The sequence below is a fragment of the Tamandua tetradactyla genome, chromosome X (genome assembly GCF_023851605.1).
Source record: "Tamandua tetradactyla isolate mTamTet1 chromosome X, mTamTet1.pri, whole genome shotgun sequence".
Taxonomy (NCBI): Eukaryota; Metazoa; Chordata; class Mammalia; order Pilosa; family Myrmecophagidae; genus Tamandua; species Tamandua tetradactyla.
Window position 1 is genome coordinate 12,446,984 of NC_135353.1, and position 8,092 is coordinate 12,455,075.

The following is an 8,092-nucleotide window of genomic DNA, read 5'->3' on the forward strand; positions in this document are numbered from 1 at the left end:
TCGTGGTGCTGCAGCATTCTCTGCTCTCTCTTAATCTCTTCCTCACAAAACATTTCCTCTTTTGTAGGACTCTAATAAACCAATCAAGACTCACCCAAATGGGTGGAGATATGTCATCACCTAACCCAGTTTAACAACCGCTCTTGACTAAATCACATCATCCAGGGAGATGATCTGATTACAGTTTTAAACATACAGTATTGAATAGGGATTATTCTAACTTTATGAAATGGGATTTTGATTAAAACATGGCTTTTCTGGGGGGCATACTTCCTTTCAAACCAGCACATGCCGAGAGGTTGATATTTCAACAAAGTAGTTTTAAGACCAAGCCATACCGATTTTAAGCATTTGATTATTCATTTTGTTCATAGAAAAAAATTCCTTTGAATAATATACAGGACTGGGAGAGAGTCGTTATTTCACGTCAGATAGCTCGATCAGTATCTGCCATATATCTGGTCTCTGTAGACTCCTTTTCTAAATTGGCTAGCTGCTGGAATGCAATATACCAGAAACAGAATGGCTTTTAAAAAGGGGAATTTAATAAGTTGCTAGTTTACAGTTCTAAGACCAAAAAAAGTCCCAATTAAAACAAATCTATAGAAATGTCCAATCAAGGCATCTAGGGAAAGATACCTTAGTTCAAGAAGGCCGATGAAGTTCAGGGTTTCTCTCTCAAGTGAGAAGGCACATGGCAAACAGTCAGGGCTTCTCTCTCAGCTGGAAGGGCACGTGGTGAACATGGCACCATCTGCAAGCTTTGTCTCCTGGCTTCCCGTTTCATGAAGCTCCCTGGGAGGCGTTTTCCTCCTTCATCTCCAAAGGTCACTGGCTCGTGGACTCTCTGCTTCCCAGACTCTCTGCTTCGTGGGTCTGCAGCATTCTCTGCTCTCTCCGAATCTTTTTATTCTCCAAAATGTCTCCTCTTTTATCGGACTCCAGAAACTTATCAAGACCCACCCAAATGGGTGGAGACATGTCGTCACCTAATCCAGTTTAACAACCACTCTTGATTAAATCACATTTCCAGGGAGATGATCTGATTACAGTTTCAAACATACAGCATTGAATAAAGATTATTCTACCTTTATGAAATGGGATTTTGATTAAAACATGGGCTTTTCTAGGGCACATACATCCTTTCAAACAAGCACAACTCCCTTTGTTGTTCTTGTGGTCTTGTGTCTTGAGTTAGTCCACTCCCCTTGCCTGTAGGAATAGTAAGTCTCTTCACCGAGTCCATGTCGATAATCATAGTAATCAGCACCACTTTGGGCTTGGGTACTGTAGCTGTTATTGTAGGAACCCTAACTCTGCTCATCATAAACAATAACATATCCATCATCATAGTCGCATTCTCCATAGGTCTCTTGTGCAGTGGGTGGTGGTGGAGGCCTTTACCCACTCAAAGGGATTCCTCTTACTCTGGGAGTGAGCAGCCATCACCCCAAATCCCAGGCCCTCAGGTGGGAAGGAGTTCCCAGGGAGTTGCTGTCCCTCCTGACACCCCAACTCCAACTGGCAGAGCTGTGACTCCTCCCATTCCCCTGGTTATTGTTGTGGTTGGTACACCTCTTGTTTGCAAAGGGGATTTCCCTTAAACCACTGGAACTTCTGCATTTTCCGTACCACCATTCAAATATATTACTTCCTAGATCTGTGCTTGCCTGATTACATCATTATAGTCAGGAATGAGGAACTTTTTTATTTCTTCCACAGCATGTCCCACTGGGGCATATACTTCTGCAGGAGGGCCAGAGATTTCACTGAGGACATGAGGACCATCATTTTGGTATAAGTGCTCTGTTTCTCCATTTTTTCTTAACTCTTCTTCCTTTGTCTTGTCTCGCATGGAATTCTCTCCAAGGATGGACATTTTTATAAAGGTTTCTTCCTGTAAATGCTTCAGAGAATTGCCTCATGGACCCAAAGTCTCCCCCCAAGTTGAAGTTGGGAAATTGCTTTACAGGAACAATATTTTCTGTCCCAGCTTAATGTTCTTATTAACCACCGCATCAATGTACTTTTCTTCCTCCTTGCCTTTTCCTTTTTGAAACTTTTCTATTTCCTGGTTCACCAACCACAGAGTATGCATGAAAGAGGAATCCGGGGAGTGTTTTTCCTCCATGCTCGCGGGCCTGGAAGCCAACTCCAACGACATGGACCCAGGCGCAGAGGGTGAAGCTGGGTGGCATCTGGATGCTGGTGGCACAGGGCGGGCACCATCCACGCAGCCCTGGAAGCCACCGAGTGCCCTGTGCCAGCAGCTGCTGCCTCCTAGGTGCCACCCCACACTCTCTTCCTCCCTCACTCTTTACCTACTGTTCTCTAGCATACAGGGGTCAAGCTTTGTAGGATGCAATTTCTAAATGCAGAAATACTTGGCTGCTCTGATGGCTTGGATTTATGTACCCCTGAAAACCATATCCTTAATCCATTCCTGTGAGTATGAACATATTGTAAATTGGCCTTTTTGATGAGCTTACTTCAGTTAAGGTGTGGCCCAACTCAATCAGGATGGATCTAAATCCTATTACAGAATGCCTTATAGAGAAGGCCACAGAGAAGCCATGGGAGGAAGAAGAAGCTGGAAGTCTTTGGAACCTAGAAGAAAAAGGAGGAGATGCCACCCTGTGCATTGCCATGTGGCAGAAAAGCCAAGGAATCCAAAGATTTGCCAGCCAGCCAGAAAATACTGATCCTGGGAAGAAGCAAGCCTTCTAGCCTCTGAAACCTTGAGCCAATAAATTTCTGTTTTTAAGGGAACCCGTCGTATGGTATTTGCTTTAAAAGCTGGGAATCTAAAACAGCTGCCATCCTGATTCTGCCAACAGACAGCAACCACAGGAGATTAAAATCCAAGAGGATGGAGCAGCCAGATTTTTTTCTTTCTTCCTTGGCATCAGACTACTTCTTCAATGGCTATACATTTTCTATAGCTGCAGCCCTACTCAACTGATTGGCCTACCAGAAATCCAGATCCTACTGAATCCATCACTTGAACTCTAATAACTCTGTCTCCTCTCTTTGACCTTCTAGCCTAGAGGTGGAAGTGACTTCTGTATGTTGATAATTATTGGATTCCCCAACTCTCCCCTGTTTGGTTTCTCTACCAATTATGTAATCAAGTCTCTGCATAAAAATACTTTCATATTAAATATTTACAGTAGTTTCTATTGTCCTGGCCAATCTCTGACTGTGACATGTGGCCAATGTCTAGTGTTAAACATCTTTTTTATTCATAGCATAAACCACACACTGGTTATATGTTTAAATGCCTTCTATAATTAAATATTAAACAAAACAAAGCAAATCGAAATACCTGTGAATACTAAAACATCCTCCAAACTGCACTCTGTTGCTCCCATCCTCTACACAGCCTATTCAAAACTAAGATTTTTTTAAATTTTTTTATTAATTAAAAAAATTAACAAACAAAACATTGAGATATCATTCTATTCTACATATACAATCAGTAATTCTTAATATCATCACATAGTTGCATATTCATCATTTCTAGAACATTTGCATTGATTTAGAAAAAAATAAAAAAGACAACAGAGAAAGAAATAAAACGATAACAGAAAAAAAAGATTATACATGCCATACCCCTTACCCCTCGCTTTCATTTACCACTAGCACTTCAAACTAAATTTATTTTTAACATTTGTTCCCCCATTATTTATTTATTTATTTGTTTTTTTATTAATTAAAAAAATTAACAACATTTAGAAATCATTCCATTCTACATATGCAATCAGTAATTCTTAATATCATCACATAGATGTATGATCGTCATTTCTTAGTACATTTGCATCAATTTAGGAAAAGAGCTAGCAAAACAACAGAAAAAGATATAGAATGATAATATAGAGAAAAAAATAAAAATAATAATAATAAAAAATAAAAATATATATATAAAAAAACAAAACAAAACAAAAAACACAAACAAACAAACAAACAAAAACTATAGCTCAGATGCAGCTTCATTCAGTGTTTTAACAAAATTACATTATAATTAGGTAGTATTGTGCTGTCCATTTTTGAGTTTTTGTATCTAGTCCTGTTGCACAGTCTGTATCCCTTCAGCTCCAATTACCCATTATCTTACCCTGTTTCTAACTCCTGCTGGTCTCTGTTACCAATGACATATTCCAAGTTTATTCTCATCAAAACTAAGATTTTTATATCCCCTAGTTACTGTGTGTGTGTATGTATACACACACATTTATATACATATACACACATATACACAATTCTAATAGCATAAGTCACAGAATGGTATACTTAGCTTGTAAAAACTTCAGACAAGACACATAAAGCTATATAATACCATCTGTGTAATACAGCTGAAGTGGTACTCACAGGAAATGTACAGTCTTAAATAGATGTACTAGAATACTAGAAATATTTAAAATATCTAAGCAGGGCACTGCAACGGTGGTTCAGTGGTAGAATTCTCACCTGCCATGCCGGAGACCCGGGTTCAATTCCCGGTGCCAGCCCATGCAAAAAAATAAATAAATAAAATAAAATAGCTAAGCAAGTCAAGAATCTAGGAAATAAATAGCATATTAAACCTAAAGAAATAACATATGGGGAAAGTGAAGACAAATTCAAAACTAAGGGAAGATAAATTCAAAAAAAACACAACAACAGTAGAGCCAACTAATACAAGTCAACACTTTGAAAATATTTTCAAATAGACTTTTTTTTTGCAAATATGATCAATTACTAAATAATAAATCAAGAAAATACAATATAATTTAAATAAAATTATATAAAATATAGATGCACAGGAGATTTAAATAATATAAGAGAATGCAAAAGTATACCATACTATTCCTTCAGGATAATTAAATGATGGACAAGGAAATGCTGCTACATGTAGAGATAGTTAACTAATAAACTAAGAAAAGATGGGAGAACTAGAAAGTTACCATTCTACAGTCCCTAAAGGATTAATGGATAAAAGTGATGGTCACTGATGAGTATAAACATCAGCACAAAGAAGACAACCAGACATTATGCACCTCCTAATGAAAGTACACAGCATCACCTTTGGAGTGGCCCTGCAAAACAATCAAACAATCTGGTAAAGCCTCTAACTCTAACCATTAATTTAAAGAAAAATGTGGGCGGGGGTAGGTGAAAAACATGTGAAAGAATACCAGGGTGTTCAAAGAGCAAAATCCAGACTATAGGACCCTGGACCAAATACAGGCTCTGTTTTTTTTTTTTTTTTTTTTTTTTAACTGCAAGTAAAAATAAGTGATGTTTGAGAAAAACTATAGATTAAAAGCTTTAAGAGACATAAGCAATCACAAGATATAGGCCATGTTTGGACATTGATTCAAAGAAACTAACTTTATGTAATTACAAAGCTGTCAGGTAAATGTGAAAAATACTTGGATATTTGATATTAACAACTTCTTTAAATGTTTTAGGAATGGTACTTGCATTGGGTTTGTTTTATAAGAGAGTTCTTATTTTTTAGAAATGCACACTGCAGTACTTAGAGAGAAATCATATGATGTCTTGGATTTGTCTGACAATATTCCAGAAGCAGAGATAGGTGGTGTGCTGTTTTGAAAGGAAGTATGCCCCCTAAGAGAAGCCATGTTTTGATATAAATTCCATTTCATAAAAGTAGAATAATCCCTATTCAACACTGTATATTTGAAACTGTAATGAGATCATCTCCCTGGTTGATGTGATTTAGTTAAGAATGGTTGTTAAACTGGATTAGGGGATGACATATCTCCACCCATTTGAGTGGGTCTTGATTAGTTTCTGAAGTCCTATAAAAGAGGAAACATTTTGGAGAATGGGAGACTCAGAAAGGGCAGAGAATGCTGCAGCACCACGAAGCAGAGAGTCCACCAGCCAGTGACCTTTGGAGATGAAGAAGGAAAACGCCTCCCAGGGAGCTTCATGAAATAGGAAGCCAGGAGAGAAAGCCAGCAGATGACGCCGTATCTGCCATGTGCCCTTCTAGCTGAGAGAGAAGCCCTGACTGTGTTCGCCATGTGCCATCTCACTTGAGAGAGAAACCCTGAACTTCATCGGCTTTTTTGAACCAAGGTATCCTCCCCTGGATGCCTTTGATTGGACATTCCTATAGACTTGTTGTAATTGGGGCATTTTCTCAGCCTTAGAACTGTAAACTAGCAACTCATTAAATTACCCCTTTTAAAAGCCATTCTGTTTCTGGTATATTGCATTCCGGCAGCTAGCAAACTAGAACACATGGTAAGGCGAAATATAGCTGGAACCAGATTGGCCATTTATTGATGACGTTTGATGATAAGTGCCAGGTATATTGGGTTCTTTACACTCTTTTATGTTTGAGAATTTCTGTAATAAAAAAAGTTTTATTATAAATATTGTGCAATTAAATTTGAAATCCTAAATGAAATGGACCATATTTCAGAAAAAAGTGATGATAAAATATAGAAAACTTTGATACAAATGGAAACTGTATTAAAGTTGAAGCCACTCTAAAATGTTCCAGACAAGGTACTTTTGTAGGACAGTTCTATCAAACATTCAGGGAAAACTCATGGCCAATTTTTGTAAACTCTTCCAAAGCATACAAGTGATGGGAAATAATTCAATTCATCAACTCTACTGCAAGCATATTTACATGTGAAATACTAGAAGCATGCCCTTTAAAGTCAGGACTGAGATACAGATGTGCTTTCTTCTCATCTTCAAACCTACATTGGAACACAAAGTCAGAGTGATGGATACCAAAAAAAAAAAGAGGTGTGAATATTTGGCGACAATATCTAAATATAGAAAATTCACAAGAGTAAGCATGTAGAGCATTCAAATGAGTAAAAGACTTCAGAAAATTAGAATATACAAGGTCACTATAGCAAAATCAAGAGCCTCACCACACAAAAGCTACAACTAATTAGAACATGTGATAGATACCCTATCACAAAAGCAACAGCATCCAGAATTTACATAAGAAAATGACTCCTCAGAATGTACAAGATCTTTATGGAGGCAACTGTAAGCTTCCTGATAAATTTAGGTAAAAGATTCCCCAAATATGTATAACAACATACCATACTCATTCATTTGGAAACAATGGTTATAAAGATGTCAGTTATCCTAAATTATTTGCAGAATTTATTGCCTTAACGGAAGCTGCTAAAACGATAATAAAACTTGCCCTGTTATCTTCTCCAAAAACCAATCCTGGGGGTGGGCCACGGTGGCTCAGCAGGCAAGAATGCTTGCCTGCCATGCCAGAGGACCTGGGTTCGATTCCCGGTGCCTGCCCACGTTAAAAACAAACAAACAAACAAACAAAAAAAAAACAGTCCTGGTACACATAAGAAGGGAGAATGGAAACAAACGAAATACAAAATATCAATTTCCTAGGGCTGCTGTAAAAAATAACCACACTCCTGGGTGGAGTTAAAACACAGTAGAAATATATTCTCTCACATTTCTGGAAGCCAGAAATCCAAAATCATTATCACCTGAGTGAAAGCAATTTTGGCCAGGGCTGCACTCCTTAGGTTCTAGAAGAGAATCCATTCTTTGCCCCTTCCATCTTTTGGTGGTTGTAAGTATTTCTTGGCTTGTTATACCACTCCAGTTATCAAGGTCAGCATCTTCAAATCCATCTTTGGTCCATCTTCAGATATTCTTCTCTTCTGTGTATCTGGCAAGTATCCCTCTGCCTCCATTTTACTGGAGTTAATCTAGAATACTACCCCCATGAAAAGGTTTTTAACTTAATTACAACTGCAAATGGTTTTTTACAACTAAGGCAACATCTCCAAGTTCCCAGAATTGGGATCTGATGTCTTTGGGGAACCATTTTGCAACCTATCACAAATAACAACAGTAAAATCTGAACAACAAAAAAGGGAAACCCCAGGTCAGTTAGATAAATGCTCAGTGCTCACAGAGATTTGCAGGGAGAGGAGAATCTTCAAGGGAGCATTTAATCAAGGAGCCAGAGTCAAGATGAGGACCCTCAACAATGAGGATTTTGAGGCCTGCCCAGCCCAGAACAGAGGGAACCCCACAAAAATACCACTCCAGGCCTTATCCCATCTCTGGGAGT

General features: G+C 38.2%; 1 pseudogene; it reads right to left on the minus strand.

Moving 5' to 3' along the window:
* Positions 1-1,145: 1,145 nt before the first annotated feature.
* Positions 1,146-2,164, minus strand: LOC143671682 (KH domain-containing, RNA-binding, signal transduction-associated protein 3 pseudogene; annotated as a pseudogene).
* Between the last annotated feature and the right edge of the window lie 5,928 nt (positions 2,165-8,092).